This window comes from Lampetra fluviatilis, chromosome 36 (genome assembly GCF_964198595.1).
Source record: "Lampetra fluviatilis chromosome 36, kcLamFluv1.1, whole genome shotgun sequence".
Classification (NCBI taxonomy): Eukaryota; Metazoa; Chordata; class Hyperoartia; order Petromyzontiformes; family Petromyzontidae; genus Lampetra; species Lampetra fluviatilis.
In genome coordinates, this window is record NC_136310.1 from 8,029,092 (window position 1) to 8,042,825 (window position 13,734).

At 43.9% G+C, this 13,734-nt stretch overlaps 1 protein-coding gene across 5 annotated transcripts in view; it reads left to right on the forward strand.

Annotated features, from left to right (window-relative positions):
* The window catches only part of LOC144945074 (zinc finger protein 362-like), a 63,630-nt gene that overhangs the window by 14,492 nt on the left and 35,404 nt on the right, over positions 1–13,734 (forward strand). The window contains exon 1 of one of the 5 annotated variants that reach the window (XM_078873311.1): positions 6,704–6,929. The exons of the other annotated variants lie outside the window; for them this stretch is intronic. The gene's annotated coding sequence lies outside the window, so the exon portion shown is untranslated. Of the gene's footprint in view, positions 1–6,703; positions 6,930–13,734 lie in introns of those variants that run through there. 5 annotated transcript variants of the gene reach the window in all.

Genomic DNA, 13,734 nt, shown 5'->3' on the forward strand with positions numbered 1-13,734 from the left:
TTGTCAATGGGGGGGTGGGTGTGGGGGTGAATCATTCCATCCTGATTTAGTAGGAATCGTTCCATCCAGTATAACCAAGTTAGAGCTAGTTTAACACGTACAGTAGTTGGCTTTCGCAGCCAATGTTATCCACGAATCGGCATGTTTTGATTACGTGACAAACATTAATTGGCTTTATCGGATGGTGGAGGTTTTAACGACACATTTACGCCATCTAATACAAAAAAAACGTATGGGAAAGTAAGAGCCCTTTGAGAAAAGTGTATTATGTAAAGTATTTGGAACTATTATATGTATGTATGTTGAACTTCTTTCGCGCCGTAAAATTCATTCAGGAGAGGTGACAAATTCGGAAGGTAAACAAAGTTGGTGTAAAATTAGAATTTAAAAAAACGCTTCGATTTAAAGCTTTCGTGACTCCAGGGATTCATCTTCTTGGTTCTTTTGGTAAAGTCACGTAGAATGGAAATAATAAAATAATAAAAATGAAACATAATAAAATACAAAATAAAACATAATAAAATACAATTCTCAAACATAATAAAATACAATTGTGAGAATTGTATTTTATTTCGATTTCAAGCTTTCGTGACTGCAGGGATTCATCTTCTTGGTTCTTTCGGTGAAGTCACGTAGAAGGGAAATAATAAAATAATAAACCATAATAAAATACAATTCTCAAACATAATAAAATACAATTGTGAGAATTGTATTTTATTTCGATTTCAAGCTTTCGTGACTGCAGGGATTCATCTTCTTGGTTCTTTCGGTAAAGTCACGTAGAATGGAAATAATAAAATAATAAAAATACAATCATTCTCACGACGTTTCGGCCACAACGCAAGCAGCCGTCCTCAGGTGAAGAACAGGTCTGTCAGAAAGACAGCGTCTGAATGGCAGACCTGTTCCAAGAAGATAAAAAAAAACGCTGTGAGTGTGCATACTAGTGAAATATCCCCATGTAGATTAACATTATTAAGGCTCAAGACTTGGAGTATTTGGCAAATTTATTTTTCTCTGTGTTGGAAGAAACTTCAGTCGAATAATCGTACATGCATGGGAATGAAAACTAGCAAAATATACAGCAACCTAATTCCTGTGCCGCCACATAGGTACCACTACGTATTGCTGCTGAGTTGAGTGTCTCGTGAAAATGATGGTCTCTGCATGACCCGCAAAACCCACCTCCAACTTTTGCTGAATTACAGTTGTGCACCACAATGCATGATTAATGGGGGAATATTTTTAAAGAAAATTAAACATCTGAAATTGATAATTGTTTTTTTTTTATCCTCAAGAGGACGGCTGCTTGTGCCACAACGTTGTGGCCGAAACGTCGTGAGAATTATTCTATTATGTTTTATTTTTATTATTTTATTATTTCCCTTCTACATGACTTTACCGAAAGAACCAAGAAGAAAAATGATTAATTCTTTGTGAGAGGTCAGCAGTGGTCACCTTGTGGAGAAAATGGCCCTGAACATGGGAATGTAGAATTTCCACTTCTTGGTCTGGACCACCAATGGGGGGGGGGGGACCACCAACCTCACCCCAATTCTCATTTGTAAAGGGAGATACTTTGACTTTCACGAGGATGCTTTCTCAAATCAGAAATAACCATGCCCCTTATTTACCCAGGAAAGTATCACCGTGCCCCAACACTTATTTTCCGGATGGTCTTACATTTAAGATGTTTGACCCATTGATATCAATGCATGTTTTGTTTCAAGTGAGAAAATCCAAGGAGGTGACACTCGTGGCACAACTATGCCCTGCCACATTTTAGCCCTGTTCCTACAAACAACTATAAAAACTAAAACAAGTTTGTTTTTTATTTTACTAGGTTAGGCCCACTGAGCTATATAGCTTTCTTTTCAGAAGCGACCTGGCAACAAACGATAGCTGAACGAAGTAGTTTATGTGGAAATTTATAGTAGCCAAATACTGCAAACGCGTATTGATTCTGAATGTGGAGGTAAAAACCGGAAGACCTGGAGAAATCCACGCGACCACACGGAGATCATGCAAACTACAAATAAGCAGGCGTCAGGGTCGGGGTCAAACACACAACCCTCCTGTATACCAGGCGAGGTAGTTAACATCTTGCCACCGTGGCACCTGGCAAACCTCGGTGGTCATTCATCTCACGAACTATCCAGACTCAATTCTGCGTTAGCCTCTGAGATCCAATGAGTTTGGCCACATTTAGATCGATTTGGTGACAAAATGAGTGCACAATATTTCGAGAGCGTTGTTTAAGCGACCGTGCAGTACATTGGGTCAGCTGTGTTTTTTCAGGCAAAATAAAAAAAACGACAATTGTGCCGCTGTGCGTGAACTGATCGCCACAGACAGGCCCCGACTCCTACATACAGTACAAGTATAAAACAAATACTGCTGTGGGGGAGGCGAGAGAAGAGAGAGAGAGTGGGGAAAGCGAGTTGAGAGAGAGAAAAAATCTAAAACAACAAATACTGTCGTCGTGGTCAACTATGAAAGAATAATATTAATAAGTAACGGACCTCCTCCCACAGTTACAGTGTGGACGAAGACCGCTGGGTTTGAGCTTCCACAAAGCTCATGGCCCACTCTAAATTGCATCCACTGCACAAATCACGGCAGTCAATGTGGAACACCTGATGCACAAGTCGAAAATTAAAAACTCTCCAGTCGTGTGCGACTGTAATCATCCAAAACAGACCATAATACAACGTATAACGACGCAACGCCCGATCCACAGATACGAAGGAGACATCGCGGCAATACACTCCGCTGGCTCCTGACGCAGTTATCTGGGCTTGACCACCTGAATGTGAAATTGTAGTTGTTGCTGCTCTTTCATCTACATCAGCCGTCCGTACGAAGGAAGAAGAACGCAGAAGAGTGTGTGTGCGCGACGAGATTTGGCCATTCAGCCAGGGCTTTTAGCAGCCCCCAATGTTTGACCAGGTGAAAAGGGGTAAAACAAACAGCCGGGCCGCCCATGGCTCAGCCTCTGCGTGAGTCCCTCGACTCGAGAGGCTTTTAAGGTTAAGGGGGGGGGGTTATTTTTTTAGGTTGTTATTTTTTTTGTCTCCCCCCCCTCGCCATGGGCCCCACAAACCTCCTTGCAGCAATGGGGCACAGCTGAGGGTTTTTTTCCCTGCTCTCCTAGCTCGAGTTGTACAAACAACACAGCCAGGGAACTGGAAAAGCTGGTCTCCAGAAAAAAAAGTGCCACTGGTGATGGCGGGTGTTGGTTGGAGCTCAACAAGGGCTGAGGGACTGGGTTCTGAGCGCGGACACATCTGCATCGGTACAATAATACGTTTATCTCGTTATTTTACTTGAGATGCTGCGATCCGCAAGGTTACCTGTTCGATTTTCCCAGCGTGGCAGGTTGAAACAACCGCGGCAAGTTTCGTAAATCCCATTGCCTCTGGCCGTCTAACAGAATAAATAGCATGCGCCGCAGCGTGTGGTGGAGTAAAACTTGGGCACTCCCACCACCTCTTCCGAGATGCCCGTCCAGCGTGGAAGAGTAGGCCAAATACCGTCTACAGGGGGCTTTCTAGGGCTTCCTCTCGTGGAAATTGACATGGCCACCGAGGTTTGCCAGGTGCCACGGTGGCAGATGTCCAGTGGGAGGAAGGCGGACTGCCCGCATAAACCCACGTCCCATACGAGGAGATAACTCAAATATCTGCACATGTGCTTCAGGAACCTACTCTCTGTACTGAAAACTCCTGGCCACATTGCAACCCAAAGGGTTTGAGAGCCCTATCAAATTTACTGGATTTCAGGTGTGTGCTACTGTGGCAGACAAGCATTGTCTAGCTTGGTTTCTGGCAAAATAAAAAAAATGGAATGTTGGGTGAAGGGAGTTTGGGGCACTTAGGGGCAGCAGAGGAGAATGAGCAACCCCCCCCCCATCGAGCGAAGGTTGACTGGGGGTTTTGATAGACGTTTGGAGTCCAAAAGGAAAATACAGCTCTTGCAGGTACATTTGTCGGCTGTATTTCCTGAGAGCTGGACACGAGTTTGAGGCTTCGTTAGTGAGGAAAGAAAGGATCTAAATCTTTTGCTGTGTGCGCCGTTATAGCTCAATGACTTTCTCGCATCGCACGATTGCATCGTCACTGTGACATTGCACAGGGTAAAACATTTTCACTACCAGGTCAACGCGGTGACGTCACTCGGGAGTTTTGATGGAGCGCCTGGCAGTGATGTTCAGGGCTTTTTCTTTTGCGTCATTAACGAAGCGTCAAACTAGTGTTGGACAGCCCGGGACACACAACTCGGGCATCTAGCTACAAGAATAGAGCCATTGGGGGACCAGTAGACCACTTTACTGCGATGTCTGGGACAACATCTGAGGACACTTCATATGTTTTTACAAAAACTACAAAACCCCCAAACTATAATCAATACCAAACTTAACACTCCACTTACCGGTCCGATTGCCAACATTTATGTTGGCTGTAAAATTATTTCATGAAATATCAAAGTTTTTTTACGTAAATTTTTGTTTATCATCTATACATTTCGCTGTGTTCCAGCATGATTTAGCATGCGTTAGAACGCGCACTCCTGGGTGCAAGGTGTAATGTTACACGCGTAGCGCGCGGTGCGTCCATTTGTACGCGCTTGCGTTCTTTCCGTGCTCGCATTTCTTTGTACACCCAAATCCTCCGAAACAAAATGGAGGCTCCGTTAATAGACTGGCCTTCCGAGATTGTTTTATTTTTTTAATATTGTGTCCTCCTTCAGAACTTGTCGTGGCTGGGTTTGGTGAATGGCGAGTTAAAACATTTAAGAGGCACGCGTGAACTCTCCCGTCATATTAGACCGAAACGTAATTTTCTCGCAAAAAATGACGCATTTCGGCTGCGTCGTTCAAAAAAAAAGTTGCAGAGCCCTCTTATGAACCGGCGCCCGTCATGGAGTGATGAATGCCTGTAATAGCGGGGCACATGCTGCGCGCAAGAATTGGGTATTGAATTTGGAGACCTGGTTGCCTGGTCGTTAGTCACCGGGGGTGTGAAGTTATGAGCCCCAAAGATTGCCCCGATAAATTGATGCTAAAGAGAAAGTGTTCCGTGGAGAATGGCGAATAATAAAAATCCTTCATCTCATCGGCTTAACTCTGCGTTTGTGTTGCTTTGCCTACAAGCACCAATGCACTTCCCATTCACAGTTTAGTGCAAGGTAAGAACGTCTTAAAAACCCGAAAAATAACCCAAGTTGCCTAAAATGTTGGCGTTTGACGTGATCCACTTTTCTTAACTCCAGTGTGTGCGTGCGCCTATTTGGCAGCGTTAACTCGTGCAAATTGTCAGTCACGGGTTCCTTGTCCATGCCGTTGCAAATGATGTGTCTGGTGTCTGCATCTTGTGGAATTTCTGTCTGGCTATAGTCCCTTTATTCTTGAAAGTTTCACAGAGTGTCATGACTTTTTTTGTGTACGAGGAGTCCTCACATTTGTGAACTGTTTTAGAGATAATCTGTTACCAAGTGTTTTTACGCGAGGGAGGGAACCAGATTATCTGGAGAACTCTGTTCATTGGAGGGGATAACACTCAAAAGGTTATTCCGTATTTAGTGAGTGACCGCTACATTTGTCAATGTGTAAAGAAGCAACATTCACCTACGTTAATTTGTAAACCGTGAATGTTTAACAAATTGGATGGCTGTGGGTCCCTGCTGATGTTCGCAGGGCGCCATGGTGGCTAGGAGATGTTAAATACCTCACCTGGTATACAGGAGGTCGTGGGTACGATCCTGACCCTGATGCCTGCTGTATATTTGGAGTTTGCATGTCTTCCCGTAGTCGCGTGGATTTTTCTCTGGTTCCTCCGGTTTTTCCCTCCACGTTTAGAATCAACATGTGTCTATAGAGTATTTGACTGCTATAAATTTCCATGTGATAAGCCACTTCATTGAGCTTTCATTTGTGATAGCCAGGTCGCTTCTGAAAAAGAGCTATATAACTCAGTGGGCCTTACCTGGTAAAATAAAAATAGTTTAGTTTATAGTAATTTGAGGTTATCTTGAATTTAGAGTGCTCGTAAACAGTAACGTTGTATCCTGCTCAAATTAGCGATGGGAGTCGACGCCAACCTCTGTTGACAAAACACACGAGCCAGTAGTTGGACATTCCATGATCTCATGGCAGAGCCCATCCTTTTCCAAAAGGTAACCACTGTTCACGTAAAACATAAAGTGGTTACTACTCTTTTTCATGAGTCTGCAGGGTTGACAGCGATGGGTTTAGTTGACCCCCTGACCACGTTTTGAACTTGAAACCTGCCAACTGCAAGTCCTAGTACTGTAGCAACTGCACCATCTGGCCCACTATATGGTGTGGCCGTTAGCCATAGGCCCTTCATCAACTGTTGCCAGAGAGATAACAAATGTTTTATTTGTGTAAAATTAATGTCAAAAAGCTTGGCGCCTAAAAAAACAACACAACAAGCAACCTAATAATAAAAAATCACTGCTCCCCCTTTAATGACTGTCATCATGTTGTAAATTGGAAGTTCACGAACCACAAGTCTAAATACTTAGTGCGCCTTCACTTTGAGTGATGTCTTTTTTGATTACACGTGACGGCGAGGAGGGAAAGTGGAAATGTTAGCCGAGCCAAAGGACTCCCCAGCCGTTGCATGCGATTGCCTTTTCGAGTCGGGGGCAACGGGAGCATTTATAAAGAATGCAGCCCCCCCACCCCTGCTTGCTGACAAACGTCTCTGGGATTTTAAAGAAAATAAATGTAACGAAAAGGCCTGCCGGATGAGTGAAAAAAGTGACGAGCGTGTACATGCGCCCCCTTTTTTTGTTTTCCCCAATCCCCACCCACTCTAGAGTGATTTCACGAGCGGACGCAATAAATGACTCGACTTGTATCGGTCCAAGTTGTCTTGATTGAGTGACACGGTGACATAAATAAGGTTAGTACCAGTCACGTTGTCGCTGATCGTTGCCGGCAATCGTCACAGGGCGATGGTTGCTGTACCATTTTCTCTTGCGTGGAAAAGATAATATTTTTAGTCGCCCAATTCCTGGCAAATCTGATCCCTGCTCCCCCTAGTGGGGCAACCAGGTTGTCCACCTTCAGTCGGATCGAATAGTCGGGAATGGTCGAGCAATGATTGTCCACATAGTGTTCACCGATTGGCTGCAGGCAACCTTCTTACTCTTAATTGTTAAATACCAAATTGCTATAGCTGCTCACAATATATTAATTGCTGGCGTAAGTTGCCTGTGAAGTTTCATAGCTGTATAATTCTATTAATCTTTGGTGGAGATGGTGGACTTTGACTCTTGTTCACGCTGAATTGGACGGCTGAGTGGTCAGTCGGTTGTATCTCACCAGGATCCACATTCGTCTCTTGATGGGTCATTGAAAACAGTTTGTCCGCGCTGTTCTTGTGTGTGAACTTTTGAGGGTGGCCAGTTGGCTCGTGGGGCTAACACTATTTCAGGTGCAGAGCCAGCACCACTCAGATCCTCGGTTAAAATACAGGTTTCACCTGCCCGTAATTAAACTGCGGTTTCTCAATTGCAGTGAGTTGGTTGATGGTCTCGGCCTCTTCACAAGTTATTGCACAAAATAACTTCGAATGAAATTTGGTTTGCTTCGTCATATGCATTATTTTTTTTCTGAGAATTTAATATTTTTGTTGTGTTGACTGGTTGGTGACATGACCACTTAGTTGCACAGTTTTGCGGTTTTAATCCGCCGGCAGGCGTAATTATTATTATTGCAGATGTAATAGCCGTGATAATACGTGCCGCTGTGTGCTTCTCACATGAACTTTAAAGATCCCCCTGATGTAATTTGCAGGAGCAAGTCATTGTGTGTTGGTGGTAGGGTCCATATTTAAAAAAAAAAATTACCCACAAATTACTCTTTGAATTGTACACGGCAGCATTCATCACCGGCAACTGGCAAACTGCTCACTCTTGCGAATAATTCTATCCTGGTCTCTTTAAGTTCTTATTCTGGTCAAAGAAAATCAACTGAACGATGAACAACACCAAGGCATATACAAGGTGTGGCCCCCCATTGTTAATGAAGAGGTTATTTAAACTAACTTCAGAATTTGTCCTGTGGTGTCTCCTTCCGAGGCTGTTCTCTGACACAGAATGGTGCACTGTTTGCCGCGAGAATTTTATTTTGTACATTTCTTCACATGAACGAAGACGCCAATAACACAATCGGAATAGTTTGTCACCTATGGGATTTATTTGCGGGACAACCGAACGAGATAGTTGTGAGCAGATTTGGCAACATCTGTGTCACGTGACAGAAGACATCACTCCATACGTTATTCTTCTTTCGCGCATCGTACATAGCCAACCGTGATAATTGGAGGAGCTGGGGGAAGGACAACAAACTTAACACAAAAAGCGTTTCTCAAGACATATACACTTTTTCCGGATCCCTACGAACTGTGTAGCCTGACCCACATCATTCCACACCCACCCTCTTTGTCAGTCACGTTGCACGCTCCCACCCACTCCCAATCTTCCAACCCCCCCCCCCCCCTTTTGTAGAGACGAGTGATTGACCAATGGGGGTGCACTTTACTGTGTTCGGAAGCTTGGAGAGGTGAGAGTGTGGAAAGGGGTGATGCTGAAGGTGCTCGCTAACAGCACTTGGTCGTCCAGCGGTCTGAAGGCTATACAGGGGATCTGTGTCTGTCTTTCTGAAGAATCAAGTGATGCCAGAGTTTTAAGTGTTTTTTTTTGCACCGAATGGGTCGCATGGTATTCAAGAGTGGCATGGCATAGATGAGTGGCGCTTGCCAATAACATCCAGAAACATAGCAGTGTTTGTTGAGTGGGTTTGCTGATGAAACTCAGTAAGTCGAAACCAGTTCCCAATTGGCCTACATAAAAATGGTACTGTAAAGCATTGGTAGAAATGACCATTGACTCAGCTTTATGTGGAGTGATGGACTTATTATGATTTGTTTGTTTTATACAAGTTATGATTCAAGTACGGGGCAATGTATCGGTGGGTTATATGGCAAAGATGTATATGAAAGTCAAGCCTTCGATTAGTGTTAAAGTAACGTGGGTTAGTGCTTTATGGAGGTGATCTGATTTAAATATATAAATCGGTAGGGGTAGATTAATTCATATTGATCCATCAATTAATATTGATTCTTAAAGCTCACAAAGCAGTTAACGTGTGTGTAAGAATGTATTGTTTTTATGTATGGAAATGGTATGCTTGTGCAGTGGAGCAAACAGCACTATTACAAGGCTGGAAAAAAATAGAAACAATACAAAGGATATGATCGGAATAACAAAAAACCTCATCAAGGCCTTTGCATCAAGACAGTCACTCACTGGAAACAGAGCTGCATTGTGGTGGTTACATTTAGATACTGTGTATAAATCCAAATTGTATTATATTGCCAATTGTTGCCTTGGAAAAGCTAATCACAGTAGCGTGTTAGTCCTCGGGAGACATCAACCGATTCGCCCGTCCACCGAGGTTGTATTATTTGTCGCGACCCTGGGTCGCAACTCGATTCCAGGTCAGGGGGTCGGCAACCTGCGGCCCAGGAGCCGCATGCCGCTCTTGAAGGGGACCGCTTTGTTTGAGGACCATCACCGTTTCGTATTCGCCAATGGTGCATTGCAGCTCTCTGAAGTCTTGAGTTTCTTCCAGAATCTGCACAAAAAATGGCTCCTTGTTCTCACTGAGATCTCTTTTACCAGTGTTAAAATATAGTAGTAGGTTTTTACCCTTTTAAACTGGTACAAAACTGACACCTTTATTCAAGGCATCATGTTTGCAATAACCACAACACAAGTAGTCAAAAAAGCAAACAAAAAGAAGCAACTGCTTTTTTGACTACTTGTGTTGTGGTTATTGCAAACATGATGCCTTGAATAAAGGTGTCAGTTTTGTACCAGTTTAAAAGGGTAAAAACCAACTACTATACTGGCTCCTTGTTGTTTTAGTTGCTGAACCCTGTTCAAGGTTCCGATTCTTGTTTTGTCTCATTGTTACATTCTCGTTTGTATCGTTTACATGTTTGTATTGTTTGTATCGTTTGTTTCATTTCTTGGCGTAAGCTTGTATCTCATTGTTTAAAGAGCATTTTCACACAACAGTCATTGCCACGTGCTATAAGACTGGCTGCTCATTGTAAGATAAATTACATGAGAATAGAGTGAGGAATGATTATAAATATTCTCAAATCTGCTTAATAATTCCACTGACAGGTCTTGAATAAAACACTAAGGACAGTCCACATCATGTCACAGCATTGTCACCCCTATCATAGCTCATCAGTAATATCATGCCGATCTACAGACTGTCGAGGAAAGGTCAAGGTGTCATTGGTCCACGGTCATTAAAGGATCATCAGCAAGCCATGCTCTTGTATAGACTGCAAGGATATCGGAAAATGTTATTTGCGTTCTTAAAGTCACCAGGACTCATGATTGAGCTGTGCCCCGCTACAGATTGCTATGAAGACCGGCATTTTGTTTTAGGCAAAAATACAATTGCCAAGCCATGCTGCCACATTGAAGCTTGTATACAGCACTATTGACGGTTGGAATCTTGACCCTAAAATCACCACAATCATTGCATGATGCTGAGCGGTGGTGGGTGTAGAATTGTAACAAACTGGAAAGGTATATGAATCTTGTAGCGGAAGCCACCAGATGTGAGTTTTTTTTTTTTAAACTGGATCCCGCAATTTAGCTACACGCGCGAACTAATACAAGGCAGCAGCTTTGACTGTGCTACGCGAATGCCGTAATGTACGGCCCTCTCGCTTCCCCGCCCCGACGGAACGCATGAAAGTTTCATTTTTTATTTCGCGATCGCGCAAGTTTCATTCTCGGGCCCCATCGGTTGAGCTCGGTGCAAAGTCGGTGGCGCTTGAATTGACTCGCCGCGTCGTTGTCTTCGTGACGAAGCGATTGGCCCTACCGTGCCGCGTACGCGCTGTGTGTGTGGGGCGGGGAAGTTCCAGCGCAAGCTCGTGCCACCTTGACAGGAATTACACGTGTTAGGTGTGACCTATTAAACTGCCACTTGTTTTTACTGCGTTCTAAATCGCTTCAGTCTAAATAAACGCTTGTAAATAAAAAAAAGGTTTGCCGAGTGTATGACCGTGGGCGCAATAAAATGACAGCGGTGTTAGACGGGCTGCGATTGACGTGGAAACCCCCCCCTCCCCGCCCCCCCCCCCCGAAAAAAATACATGCTTGACTGGAATCGCCGCGCGCTGATTGTGCTTAACTTTTTTTTTTGCTTTTGGCTTGGTTTTCTATTACTCACAACGCTTGGTGGATATTTTTCCCTGTCTAGAAATAAAGACAGCTATTGTTGACGTCCCACAAAGTGGTACTCACTTTACCAACCGTGGAGAGCTAATGGGCTGAGTCGCCCCTTGCCCGACAATTGAACTCATAACCCTCCCTCCGATCACGAGTCATGCGCTTTTCGTATAGCGGTCACGACTATGTCGCCGCCAAATACATTCCAGTACATGTAGAACAAGCATCCATCTGCATCAACAGGTCCAGATCCACATGTCAGTCACACAGTCGATGTGTAAACATGCATGTCGCCCTGACGCTTCACCCCTTACGGACACTGGTGTCACTTCTCTTGTCGGTAGTTGATGGACTTGCCTGGTCTCCTGACTTTACACCATCTGGGCGATTGTGCTCAGCCCACGAGTAGCCGCTGAGTCAACCCCGAACTGGATTTGAACTTGTACCTCTCCGATTGGGAGTTGCGTCCTTATTCTGCTCTTCCACTTTTCCTTGCTTCCACCGTGACAGTTGAGCACCGTGACCACAGCGTTCCCAGCTCGGTTAGTGGACGGTGCAGTGCGGATTGAATCCTGCGGCCTGAGTTTAAATCCCGGCCAAGACTAACTAACATCGGTGGTGACTGATATCTGAATCGGTCCTGGGTCAACCCTCTTTTGCAAACCGGCACAGTGAACTATGGTCAAACAACCTTCAAGGCACAGCATGGAGATTATCTTTCCTTTTAGCAGTGAATTGACAAAGGGTTGCACAGTATTACAACAACAACAACACGCATATTGTTGCTAAAACATTTTGCATGCTCCATTGGAACCTCATTTGCCAGTAGCAAAATTAGATACATTTTTTTTACACTTTTATCTGGCAACAAAACTGACACCTTTTTTACAAGGAGTCATGTTTGCATTGACCACAATACCTGCAGTCGGAATGCAAACAAAAAACATAACTCTGATAATGTATGCACTGTCCTTGAAATTGATTGGTCCACACCCGAGGCAGTTTTCCCTAGAGCCTAGTCTCACATGAGACTAGGCTCTAAGGAGACTAGGCTCTAAGGAAAGCTGTCTCGGGTGTGGACCAATCAATTTCAAGGACAGTGCATACATTATCAGAGTTATGTTTTTTGTTTGCATTCCGACTGCAGGTATTGTGGTCAATGCAAACATGACTCCTTGTAAAAAAAGGTCACAGTTTTGTTGCCAGATAAAAGGGTAAAAAACCAATTATCATTTTGCATGCTGTTGCTTTCAACCGTATTGCCGGACAACTACAAACAATGAATTGCAGGTTACAGCTACAAATGCTTCATGGGTGGTGGGGAGGCATATAAACATTATAGTGTAACTCTGAAACCCCAGCTCTCATGTTGATACTGCATCCTGTTGGCTTGGGTGCCCAGCAAATGCGTGGTTGGAAGAGGAATGCGTGTTTGCTTAGGAGCCGATGGAAACAACGGACCCGCTTCCAAATGAAAATCTGCAGAAATTGCGAAATGCAATGCCACTCGGTGGGCACCACTGCATCAGAAGTTTCCCACATTCACCTTGACGGTTGTGTATTCATGGAATTGATCTTTTGCTTCGTGAACCCGCGCTGACTGGCGTGGTGAAGTACGGTCCAGTCACACGCCCCCCCCAATGACCTGCACTGTGGGGAGACCCTCGTCCAGGAGTGGATTGACAAAAGGCTGAGCACGTGTGTCTACTTTGTTGCGCAGAGTGACAAGTCATTCCCAGGTGGACTGATCTAAGAAATTAATATTGGTAACTTTTTGGAGATTTACTAATTACAGTGATTATGACTACTATTTTATATTACATTCACTTCCATCTTCTTACCTATAAACGTCATTCTTTGTCTGTCTGTCTGTCCGTCCCTCCGTCCCTCTGTGTACGCTCGCTTACGAGGGATTTGGCGCTAGGACGGTGGGGTTTACGTTTCCAAAAAGTACCCAGATACCATGTGATAAACCCCGTGGTGAGCCAGCGCTATTCGTATTTCACATCCGTAAACTTTTAAAGTAGTTAAATTAACAATTTAGTACTATTAATAGAGTCGGTAGATTCTACTGCAGAGTCGGTAGATACTACTGCAGAGTCGGGAGATACTACTGTAAAGTCGGTAGATACTAATATAGAGTCGGTAGATACTACTGCAGTCAGTAGATACTACTGCAGTCAGTAGATACCGCTACGCTCAGTAAATACTGCTACAGTTAATAGATACTACTATACAGTCAGTAGATACTATTACGGTCAGTAGATGCTACTGTAGAGTTAGCAGATACTACTGTAGAGTTAGTAGATACTACTACAGTCAGTAAATACTTATACAGTCTGTAGATACTACTATAGAGTTAGTAGATACTACTATAGAGTCGGTAGATACTACTTTAGGGTCAGTAGGTACTACTTTAGGGTCAGTAGGTATTACTGCGGT